Here is a 13,477-nt window from a genome sequence, read left to right on the forward strand (position 1 = left end):
GTTTTCGTGTTAAAACCAAACCTGTAATTCAGCGTCTGTGTGTTTTCAGTGAGAAACCATCTTGTTAAATATAAAACAAAATATGATCAATGAAGCCAGGTTTCAGTCTGGGATCTGACTTGTCCAATAAGGACATCAGCTGGGATCATTCAGCTCCTTACATCATTACAGCTTTGGTCCAAACATGGACAAAGGAATTGAACTCCAGAGGTGAGGTAAGTGACTGCTCTTTACGTCAAAGCAGCATTTGACTATATGTGGCATCAACTAATTGCTACCCTTCTAGCAGCTGTTGGATTAAAAGTGAAAGAAAGACCTTATCTTGCCATGCCTTAATGCTGCTCACCTTCCTCACTAAAGATTGCACACCTCTCCAAATTGGCCACGCCCACTAAAGTTCACCTTCCTACAGGCAGCATGTAAAAGGGAGGCAAAACTCTCCCATAATCCTCCTCAGTCACTTCTCACTGCTGCCCTCTTTTGTCATTGAAAAGATTGTTTGCACTTAAATTTGACAAGAAACCAGGGCCGGAATAGATACATTTGACGATACTGAAGGAAGTGAAAGCGGGCGTTGCAGATGAAATTCAAAGTAGAGAGTTGTAAAATGATTTATTTTGGTGGGAAAAATGCAGAGAGGCAATTCAAAATAAAATCAATAAGGAGTGCAGAAACAAAGGATCCTTGGTGTACATGCGCATAAATCTTGAGATATGGCAGGTGTGGTTAAGAGAGTGGCTAATGAAACATGGGGCATACTGGGCTTTATCAACAGGGCATGAAATTGGTCTCAATTAGAGATGATGTGATGAAGCTGTTCAAAATCATGAGTATTCTGGGCGGAAAAGAAAGTGAGAAAACTTCTTTTTTGGTGGATTGATTAAGAATTGGGGGCCAAAACTTGGGAAAAGAAGCAATGATGTGAAGCATGAGGGAAGAAGGTATTCATGCAGCAAAGTGGGTGTTTAGGACCTGGAATGAACTGCCCATGTAGGTGGTGGAGGTAGGTTTGAATGATCTGTCATCTGTCAATACATAGGAACCAGTTCATTCTCGTTTGAATAATTTTCAGAGACATCATTGTTGTCAAACATATACAGTTTTTAAGAGTAAATCTCCAGGACAGAATCGGTTTCAACAATTTTGTGCAATGGCAAAGCGGTTTTGCAGCATTGGAGGATTGGACAGCAGTTAAGTGATGATGGTAGGTGGCAGATAGGAGGATTGTGTGCGTATTTAAAGCAAATTAATTGTTTCTGAAGTTTGAAATAACATTACATGAAAACTGTGATGTTCTACTCCAGCTGTGCTGCTGATATTTGTGCATATATTCATATGTACATGACTGTCATTATCTGCAGATACGCCTTAACTTCTTGTCATGCAGTATAACCCAAATTTTTTTTCCAAGCCTCCAATTAGTATTTCTGGAACATGTTTTCTTTTAAAATGATGCCTCATGATATTGTTATAGGAGAAAGTGAAGGGTACTCAGCCAACCTATTTAGCTAGGGCCTACACCGCTTAATCTGCACTTCATTCAAATTCCCCCTGTTTCTTCTAGTTCTGGAAACTTTGTGGGCTGCAATTCAAAGGACTTATTTTCTATTTTGGTGATGCCAGTTCTTTTACACTACATAGTTCCAAGTTCACATGAAGCATAATCCAGAGCTACAACACTCAACAGGCTGATCTGTGTTTGTGCCCAATATGTTTATTTTTGTTTTCTTATTTTTATGGATATCAATTTTTTTAGGATTGCTTCATCCACATGATGGAAAACAAGTGTAGTTGTTTAGCTTTCATAGCGTTATTACATTGCTAAATTGTAAACTATTTACAGCACAGGCTATGTTGTGCAACATAGTAAAACTCAAAGGAGATTTGACTAAATTTTAAAAGAAAGTAATGCATTTTTATAAAGGTCAGCACTTATAAATCATTGCACAACATTCTTGTTGGAGTATGAAATATTAATATATTGGAACTGCCACGTTCAGTGTGCAAATCAAACAAGCTGAGTGTTCAAAAGGTCTTTAAAGTGGATTGGGCAATATGCACCAAACGAGGATTTCTTTCAGAGAAATTGTAATTCCTAACTTTTAAGGCTCTTACTTTGTGTGGGCTGGTGAGATTATGGTGGTTATAGGGTACTTTGCCAAGTCTCTTGTTTTAAAGCAAAAGACTTAATTTTCGGAGGTGTGACTAATTTAAAAAAAAAAGTCATTACCAAAATAATGCCATAAAAGTAATGAAAATTTCTTGATATATTCCCTGGATGGCTTGCTGGTAACTGAAGGCATCCAATGATCTGGCTGGTTTTGTGGCATAAGACTGTTGATACTTAAATTGGGTCATTGGCGTCATGGGATAAACCCATCAGGATATAAAGGACTGTTTCTTGGAGTTACAAGTGTATTCTGTGTTGGAAGCTAACAATAATCTATAGAATAGAATCCATACAGTGTGGAAACAGGCCATTCAGTCCAACAAGTCCACACCGACTCTCCGCAGAAATCCCACTCGGGCTCATTCCACTACCCTAACCCTGTAACCCTGCATTTTCCATGGGTAATCCATCTAACTTTCACATCCCTGAACACTATGGGCAATTTAGCATGGCCAATCCACCTAACCTGCACATCTTTGAACTGTGGGAGAAAACTGGAACACCTGAAGGAAACCCACACAGACACAGCGAGAATGTGTGGAGTTTGCACAGACAGTCACCCAAGGCTAGAATTGAACCCGGGTCCCTTGCGCCATGAGCCCTAATGTGTACTTACTTATGTCTTAGTCTGAGGTCTAGGAAGTACTTTCATGTAACTCGGGCATAACTTGCTATTAAATACTTGAAGTACTTGGACATAATTCTGTTATTCAGACCTAGCCTCACTTCTGCCAAACGTATTATGTAGATATCCTTTTCGGTAACTTAGACAAATACTAATGAGAAGGAATGTCACAGTGAATCTACCCAGGGTATCTCAATGACTCTGGATTTGACTACAACAGAGATCATACTGTCAGAACTGATGTCGGAAAATATACCAGATTTGATTATTTAGTGGTACATCCTTTAAGAATGAATTTGATTATCATTTTTAAGACAGCCTTACAAAGATTCCAGATTACTAATTGGTGATTTGTATAGTATTGCCACAGGGAAACATAGTGTTGGTCTTCAAAAAGAGTTAAATAGTTTCAATGTTCAAAAGTATATTCCAAATAACATGCTACAGCTGAAACGGTCTGTGAATATCCGTTTGCATTTGTACATGTCACAAATAGAAAATTTGTAAGATTATTATGATTTGAGACTCTGTTCCCCAATAATTTAGGGTAAAATGGAGGAATGGAGGGGATCATGTGATCAGTACTGCATTCTGGCTGGGAGCATGTGTAGGTGGGTGGGTTACTGAAGGTTTAAGGTGGGGAAAGGACAGATTATTTCACTGCAAAGAAGGTGCAAGATGTTCATGCCTATAGATACTGATGAGAGCGACTGTGGATAGACTGTTAATCTCCTGAATCTTCCAGTGGGGTGTTACAAAATTCAATTCATATAAAAGGCTATACTTCTAACTGTCTATTTAATTTCAAGGTAGAATGGGCCGAAGAGTATTGACTAGTTGCTGCACAAAGCCCTGGTAAAAATCTTCCAAGGCAATTTAGAACAGTCACCCTGAAACTGTGGATTTTTTACCAAAACTGTGGTTTGTTCCCAAATGTAAGATAGCAGAAAGAGTCACCAGGGTTGTGACCCAGACTTGATACTCAGGTGGAGTCTAGCCTGGCCCCAGCCTGTCCCTCATTTCTGTTATGAGATTGACTCATAGCTGTGAGCTGATCTTTATTTTTGCATTATGGAAATGAAATGAGCTAAGCAAATGGAAAAAAAATCCTTGTGAAACTTTCTACTGGGTCCAATCTGGACACTGGCAACCTTCTACCCAAGTCCATTCAAAAATGTTGTCACACTGGCTAGGGCTGCCAGAATTACTGTATTCCCTATTGGCTAGCACCAGCTGGAGATGGGGAGGGTGCATTTGATAAGTGCTTCTGTTTCTGGGGGTTGGTCGATGGCTGGCTGATCTTTGTAGAGAGGGAGGGGCTAACTGCTGTATGTGTGGTGGAGTCAGGTGGGGCAGTGAAGATATACTAAAGCCCTTAATTAAAATTAAGTGTATTTGACTCAGCTTGCATGAAAATCAGTTATTTCAAGGTGGCCATTCGGGAATCTTGTGTGGTGTTTTTTTAGATCAGTAATGCTAAATGCAAAGTGAACGTCATCGAAATATACATTGTCTAGTACTTTTGGCTGAGTTAGAGTAGCTCAGAAGAATGAATGGACTGGTGAGTATCTAAAATAATGTCAGAAAATACTTAAGAAATTAACATTTATTTGTTTATTTATTTACCAGTTATTTGTTTTGCTTTACTTTCCTATTTTCAATTATAGTCTGTTTGGTCAAAGGTAAAGTTGCCATAGTCCAACTGGACCATAGATCTCATTAAAGAGAAACAACTGATTGTGAGTTTAACCTGAGGTCACCGCATCTTAGACCAGAAGCGGTTAAGAAGGTGGGACCTTCATGGTAACCTCCTGTTGTTGCAGGAATTGAACCTGCACTATTTGGTGTTAGTCTGCATTGCAAACCAACTGTCCAGCCAACTGATCTAATCAGCCCCATAGCAGAAGACCATAAGAAATAGAAACAGGAATAGGTTCCCGTCCCAATGCAAAAGGATCATGGCTGATCTGACATTCCTTGCATCAACTTTCTTGACTTTTCTGAGAAATTGTTGATAGCCTTACTGATCAAGAATCTATCTATCTCAGCCTTAAGTATACACAAGATTTAGCCCCAGCAGCTCTCTAGCAAGGGGTTCCAAATTCCTCCTCATGTCGGTCTTAAATTAGCACCCCTTTTATTCTGAGACTATGCCTCTGGTCTTAGACTGTCCCATGAGGGATTTACCCTTTCAAGCCCCTTTTAAGAATCCTGCAAGAGATAGAATGGGAATAGATTGGCAGCCAACAAAAATAGGTTGTCCAAAGTCTTCTATGGCTATTTAATAGTAAAAGAATGGTAAAAGATATTAGGCTGTTTTAGGAACCAAAAAGGAGATTTGCTGCTGGAGGTGAGGTGTATGGCTAAGGTGCTAAATAAGTACGTTACATCTGTCTCTACAAAAGAGGAGGGTGTTGCCCAGGCCATTGCGAAAAAGGATGGAATTTAATCACTGGAAGAGTTCAAAATTGATGGGGGAAAAGTGTTGAATGGACTGTTGATATTTCAAGTTGACAAGACACCGGGAGCAAATGAGATGCATTCAAGAATTTTAAAGGAAGTGAGAGTGGAAATTGCAGGGACGTTGGCCACAATCTTTGAACTTGCCTAGATTGCAAGAAGGTGCTAGTTGACCAAAGGTTGCAAGTATTGTCACTGGGGAAAAAATGAATTGTAACACTGTCTGTGTAATTCAACATGAAAAATACATGTGTAGCTTATTTTGTGTATTTTCCTATTGTGTTAAAAGAAGATTGGCAGCCTCATCAATCTGTTCAGTGACTAACCACCACCAGTAGCCACTGCAAAATTAAATCTGTTAGGCCACATTTCATTCTGGGGTCTGACTTGTTCAGTATTACCATCAGCTGGGATGATAGCACCTCATAGAATTAAATTATACGAAGAATGAAACTTCGAATTTTCTTTATTAATGAGCAGGGTTCTTATTAGTGGTACAATGCTTTTCCCAGAAGGCATGATGTGCTCTGATTTGAGTTGGTTTGGTATTTACCAGTATGTAAATGAAGATTGCTATGGAAATGTTCACTTGGAAAGCAAGAACAGCTGCAGTTCAGATAATTGATAGAGTTTTAACTTTCCAACTGAGACCTGAACATCTAAACATAAGATAGCTTCTGTTTTTCTGCGTAAACAATCAAATCCTTTAGGTCATATGGAAATGCTCCATGTTGTACCCAGAAAAGCATCCAAGGAAAAATGGTTAGCATCAAGGGACATATTTTCATGGTGATTTCGCCATGTGGGTGCAGAAAAAATGTGGAATAACTTGAAAACAGAAATTATTCCGTGCATGTTAGTACCATTTTTGTTATAAGTCTCTTACAAAGAGACCTTTTAAAAAGTTTCTTGTTTCTCTTAATTTAAACTTCTACAATAAATGGTGTAAATTGTGTCAAAAACACAGATACCCTTTGAAAGCAGTGTTTAAATAATAGCTTGAAAAAGCGACAGTGCTTTGAGAACTCTCAAGTCCACTCTGCACTTTTCAAATCCATCTTTTACTTTGATCATGCCTAAAATCTCCATTTTAAAAGGTATTCCTTTCAAATAGTTCTGCAAATGAATGCATTTACGATAATGGTGGTCTGAAGAGGCATAACATTGGCTCAGTGATTAGCACTGCTGCACATTCTCCCCGTGTCTGCGTGGGATTCCGCTGGGTGCTCCAGTTTCTTCCCACATTCCAAAGATATTCAGGTGAGGTGGATTGGCCATGCTAAATTACCATAGTGTTCAGGGATGTGTAAATTAAATATATTAGCCATGGGAAATGCAGAGTTATGGGGATAGAGTAGAGGGGTGAGTCTGGGTGGGATACTCTTCGGAGAGTCGGTGTGGACTTGTTGGGCCGAATATCCTGTTTGCACACTATCAGGATTCTATGAACTTTGATCCACCATCTCCGAAGGTTCCTGTTCCAGATTATTGTCCGTGGATTCCCCCGGATATTAAGCAGTGTGGACCAGATATGGTTTAGATGTAAATAGATTCCAGAACTAGATAGAATATACGTTACTCAAACAGGCCATTTGTTAAGTTTATACTGGCATTAATGTTCTGCTGTCTTCTTTCTATCCTTCCTTCTCCTGTGAACACATCATGATATCCTCTTGGAGGTGAAGGGGAAGTTGTGACTGGGAAGAGAAAGGATCTAGTTTTGTGATCCACATGGAGTCAAGTAACATAGATGGCACTAACAAGCACATTCTGCTGAGGTAGTATGTGTAGCTAGGAGAAAATTAAAAAGCAGACCACAAGGGTGGTAACCTTTGCATTTCTAGCAGAGCCATAAGCAAATTGGCTTAAGGTAAATAAGGTCAGATTTGAATGCATGGCTCAATGATGTGGGAGAAATATTATTACATTGGAGCACTGGCAGCAGAACTGGAGAAGGAGCAAGTCATTCTGTGAAAACAGAGTTCTTCTGAATTGTGCTGGAGCAATTGATATATTTTGGAAGCAAGCAAAATATATAATACAGACAGTAAAACTTCTACTGGAGCAGTCCATTTTCAAATTCAACAAGATCTTGATATTAACCAGGCTTGGGCTGACAAATGGCAAATAACATTCATATCACACAAATGCCAGGCAATGACCTTCTCCAGTCTAACCACCAGTCCTTGATATTCAGTAGCATTACCATCACTGAATCCTCCACAATCAGCAGCCTAGGGATTACCATTAACTAAAAACTCAAATGGACTTGCCACATAAATATATTGACTACAACAGCAGGTCAGAGGCTAGGAATAGTGCGGCAGGTAACTCACCACCTGATCCCACAAAGCCTGTCCACCATTTACAAGGCACAAATCAGGAGTGTGATGAAATACTCCCCATTTGCTGGATGGGTGCAGCTCCAACAGCACTCAAGAAGCTTGACACCATCCAGGACAAAGCAGCCCGCTTGATTGGCATCACATCCACAAGGATCCACTCCTTCCACTATCAAAGCTCAGTAGCAATGGTGCGTACTATCTACAAGGTGCACTGCGGAAATTCACCAAAGATCTTCAGACAGCACCTTCCTCTCCAAGGACAAGGACAGCAGAGACATGGGAACACCACCACTGGCAAGTTCACCTCCAAGCCACTCACCATCCTGACTTAGAAATGTATTGCCTTTCCTTTACTGTCATTGGGTCAAAATCCTAGAATTCCCTTCCTAATAGCATTGTCGATCATCCTACGGCAGGTGGACTGCAGTGGTTCAAGAAGGCAGGTTGCCCCCACCTTCTCAGGAGCAACAAGGGATGGACAATAATTGCTGGCCAGCCGATGATGCCCATGTCCCATGAGTGAATTTAAAGAAAAGTAAGCAGGAAAAGAGTAAATGAAGTAAGTGAATGTCCTTTTCGAAAATGAGACTGTGGAATTAATAATGAGGAATAAAGTTTTAGAAGAGCCTTTGATCAAGGCTTTTCTATCTGTCTTCACGATAGAAGACAGAAAAAGCATCCGAAGAAGAGTAGAAAAGCAGGGTCAAAAAAAAGTGAAAGGTTGAAACAAAATTATTAGAGGAAAATGTATGAAGAAAATTAATAGGACTGAAGCCTGATACCTCCCCCAAAACTGATGGGTTACATCCTAGAGTCTTCATAAAAGTGCTTGGAAATATTGTGAATGCATTGGTTGTAGTCCTCCTAAATTTCCGAGATTTTGCAGAGGTCTCAGTGGATATTGAACCAAAAGCTATCACCAGTGTTCAAGAAAGAAAGGAAGAAGACAGTAAGTGTGATGATTTCCCATATGACCATGCCTGGCATTTTGTGGTATTTGCCACTTCTACCAGTATGCAGCACTAGCTAAGGGTTATTTGAGTTAGATCATTGACAGCAAGCTTTTTTTGTTCATTGCTATGCTGCAGTTCTATCTAGTAATGGCTAAGCAAAGAAGTTAAAGATAACTTGAAGACAAAAACTGAAGCATATCATGTTGCAAAGGCCAGTGGCAGGCTGGAAGATTGGGATCAGCAAAGGTTTTTCAAATGAGGGAGAGAAGCAACTTATTGAATAGAGAGAAACTTCAGAGTGCTTTGCTGTGGAAGGGTTTGGGTGTCTTTGTGCACAAATTGCAAAAGTGTAGAATGGAAGTACAGCAGGTAAGAAGGAAGGGCATTTGTTGCTAAAGGGATTGCTGCAACTGTACAAGGTATTAGTGAGACCACACCTGGAGTATTGCACAGTTTTGGCCCCCTGATTTGAGAAGGGATGTAATTTTATTGGAGGCAGTTTAGAGGATGTTCACGAGATTGATTCCACAGATGATGGGTTTGTTTTATGCACAGAGAGGTAATTTGGGCCTATACACGCTGGAGTTAAGAACAATGACAGGAAATCTAATTGAGGTACATAAGATGTGAAAGGGGATTGCTAAAATAGACATAGAGCAGATGTTTTCCCTTATGGGGCAATCTAGAATGAGAGGAAAAGGGAGAGCAGGTTTAAAACAAATGAGGGGGAATTAGTGCAAGTCACTACATTAGTGAATAGTCAATGGTGGGTCATGCTGATGGATAGATCTTTAGTTGGTAGTTGGGTTGAAGGGTTCTGGAGAATGGGCAGGAAAATGGAGTTGAGGCTGAGATGAGTTCAGCAATGATCATGTTGAATGGCAGAGCAGGCTTGGGCTGAATTGCATACTCCTGCTCCTCGTTATAAATAATGGTATAAGGTACTCCACCATAGAGTATCCACAGAAGAGGCACGAGGATCTTGAGCTGCTCCTTCCGAAAGCTAGAGTAAAATTCCTTGATTCCACCCCTTCTGTTGATATCACTCTCCATGGATGGAGACAATGTAACATGAATATTAACCCCATGAGAACCATTATTAACACAACACAAGCCGGAAACTATAGGTTAGTTAATCTGACATCTGTCATTGGGAAAATGTTTGTTTGAATCTGTTAATGAAGGGGAAGTAGCAGGAAATTTAGGAATCCACAATACAGATTGGTAGAGTCAACATATTCTTGTGAGAAAGAAGATTGTATTTAATAAATTTGAATTTCTTTGATGCAACAAGCAAGGTGGATAAAGAGGAACCAGTGGTTCTTTGTATTCCCAACATACGTTTTGGTAAGGCGTCACTTAAACATTACTGTACAAGATGATGTTTATGGTACTGGGATTGCTATATTAACATAGAGGATTGGGTAACAAATTGAAAACCGCCTCTGGATAAATGGGTCCTTCCAAATTAGCAAACTGATCCCTATGGCACTGCTGTACTTGGTGCAGGGGTTCCAACTGAACTAGTTAATGAATATTTACCATTTGCCCCAACAACTCCTTGTGATTGTGCATTAGAAAGTTTTATTGAGTTTTCGCTTTGAGTTCTTGGTGACTATCATGAGTTTTGCTCTTTTCCCCTGGTGTTTACTGCAGGAAAACTTTATTTAATTTTAACAATCTTGGTTAGGCAGCTTCTCAACTTTCTTTTTTTCAAGAGAAAAGAAACCCAGGCTGGTTATCCTATTCTGTCAAGTTTGAGTACCTTATTTATAGATTTTCTTCAGACTCTTCACAGTGTTTGTAATCCTTTCCATAGTAAGTTGACCAGTTTGAGAAAAAGTGAGACGCAGTGTCCTTTAAACAAAAGATCATGTTTGGAAAGGGGAAGGTGAGTAGTTATCCAAATATGGATTTTTAGGATTCAAGGAGAAAGAATAGAATAGAAGAGTAAAAGCTTTGGGAGAAACAACAATCATGAGGCTTTGGAAAATAATACCATAAAGAACAGTTCAGTGAAATTATCTCTTCCTTTCAGAAAAGCAAAATACTGCAGACATTGGAGATCTAAAATAAAAATGGAAAATGTTGGACTTGCTGACAACAAGCCACTAATCTGAATTATCAACACGTCACATGCTGCTTGGCCTACTGAGTGTGTCCTGTTGTTGGTTTTTCTCTTGCTGGCTTGTTTTTTCCTCCCCATTGTATGACTCCCCTGTCTTTCTCCTGCAGTTGTTGATGAGTTGCTAGACTACAACTCCACAGATTCCTGGTACTTTGCCCAAGATTTTATATGTGCAACTGTGGGGCATCTTGGCAAAGCCCAATCTTACCGCTGATGTCCATGTGTATGTTTCCAGCCAGAGTCTGAAGGAGGTGTCAGGAGCAGTCATTTTCCTTTCCCTTTCTGAAGGGCATTGTGGCCAGTTTCATCGCCACCTGCATTTTGCTGATTTTGTTTCTTTAGCTTGGGATCTTGCTCACATGCTGGGCCATTAGACAAACACTTCAGGATAGAGGAGGAGTGTGTAGAATTTTATCCTGAGAACTAGGCTTGCCAGCATTCATTTTCACAAGCGTTAGATTTCTATCAGAGAAACTGCCACATTAGTGTACTCAAAGCATTCTATTTGCTTTAGAATTAAAAAGCTACCCGGTTTCCCAATTGGTGTTGCTAGCTTTGTGTTTGTTTATCAATTTGCAGGATTTTTTGCTCAAAATGAAAGAGATAACGTTTTTATTTTGGAACCATCATTCACATGCAAATCTTCTGCACTGGAGGCAACATAAATTTGTTCCAGCACTGCACTGGTTAAACAATTGCATCCGTATAGGCTGTATCACATTTATTTCCAAAGGCTCTCAATCTTAGCTCACTTGGTAGCTGTATCATCTCTAAATTAACAGAACATTGATTCAGATCACATTGTAAAGATCAAGGCATAGTCTAGGCTGACCTGTTGGTACAGTGTTGAAGGAGTTCTACATTATCTGAGGTATCTTTTTTTGGATGAGATTTAAACCAAACTATCTGCAATTTCAGATGGACATAAAATGTCTCATTGTTTACTACTTGATGAAGAGTAGTGAGTTCTCCCTAATGTCTGACTAATTACCAATTATCTCATTACACACAAAAATCAGATTATATATGATTTAACATATTGCTGTTTGTGGGACCTTGCTATCACCTGTGCATACAGGAAAAATTCCTACCATGGTACAGTCAAAGGTTGTAAGAAAAAAAAGTTCTGAATAAAATACCCATTCATTCTTTCAATTAAGACTGTCACACTGGAGAGGGGAAAGATTATCTAAATAGATGGATTTCTAGTTCTAATCACTCCATCATTTTGATTCTGTTTACAGAATCTGACCCATTTTGCAATATTTTTGTACTTTCTGTAGGATTCCCGATTGAGAATGTGTTGTATGGAAGTCAGAAACATAGAAAGATTTACAGCACAGAAGGAAGCCACTCATCTCAGAAGACGCTGCTGTGTACAGACCTCAGAGATCTGTGCAGCAGGAAGGAAAGTTAGAAGGAACTTTGGCTACAGAGTTACTTCAAATGTGAAACATAATGGTTTTTGGAATTGTGATGAGTGGTTTTGCATTTGATAGCACTTTTTTTAGGTTCCAGACCCTTTTGGATGAAAAATGCCTCCTTAACTGTGACTCTTTCCTGTTTTTCTACCAGTTACCTGAAATTTAGTGTACCCTAGTTATTGATCTTCTCCAAACAGAAATAGGGTCCCTCTTATCCACTCTATCTAGGCTTCTCATAATTTTGTACAGCTCAATTAAATCTCCCATCAATCTGCCCTGTTCCAAAGAAAACAATCCCATTCTATTCATTCCTGGCAACATCATCAAATCTCCGTTGTTTCCTCTCCACTTGTCATCTCTCACTGCCTGTAACGTGGTCACCAGTTGGTTGTATTCAGCACTGTAGCTGTAGTCTAATTAGGTTTTATACCGTTTTATCATAACCTCACAGCTGTATACTCTAAGCCTTGACTATCAGAGGAAAACAATTGTTGTGCCACCCTAACCAGGGGTCTGTGAATTTGAGCTCCAACATCACTTCTTCTTTACTTGTCAGAATGCAATAACTTATTGTGTAGTCCCTCGCCTTCTGTTACATTTCCAAATATATTACCTGGACTGAATTCCATTTTTTGGTCACTTGACAAGCCCATTGAAATCTTACTGCAAGCTAAATCTTGCTTCTTGACTATCAATACTCAGTTCAGTTTTGTATCTTTTGCAAACTTCTCAGTTATTCCCCTTACATGGTAAGTATAAATCATTGACATATTTCACAAATACAAGTGAACTAACTTTGAACTCTGTGGAAATCCCACTGATCCATTCACCCAACACCCATCAACCATCAAACTCCTTGAAACTTTTATATAGCGAGACCTGTATGATTCTACTCTAGTTCTAAAACACAAGTGAAGGAAAAGCTTCATTTTTTTTGTCCTCCTTTTTCTGCTACTTTCTTAAGTAGTACCCAAATGCAACTTTTGTTTATGCAGTACCTAAGTATTGTGTGGGAGTAAAGAGATGACGGGACACGAGGTGTATTTTAAGGAATAGATTGAGAAAATTGAGTTAGAGGTTTAAGGACAGATACCAGACCTTGGGACCTGGCAGCTGAAAGCATTGCTGCCAATAATGGGGTGATTTTAAAATGAAGGATGTATAAAAGGCTGTAATTGATGGAACACAGGTTTCTGGGGTGCTCAGGCTGGAGAAGGTTACAGGTTTTGGGAAGGGCAGGGGCATGGATGGATTTGAAAACCAGGATGACCATGGACGTCCAGTCCCTCTACACCTGCATTCCCCATGCAGATGGCCTTAAGGCCCTCCGCTTCTTCCTGTCCCGCAGGCCCGACCAGTCCCCCTCCACTGA

This window comes from Rhincodon typus, chromosome 22 (assembly GCF_021869965.1).
Source record: "Rhincodon typus isolate 14 chromosome 22, sRhiTyp1.1, whole genome shotgun sequence".
Taxonomy (NCBI): Eukaryota; Metazoa; Chordata; class Chondrichthyes; order Orectolobiformes; family Rhincodontidae; genus Rhincodon; species Rhincodon typus.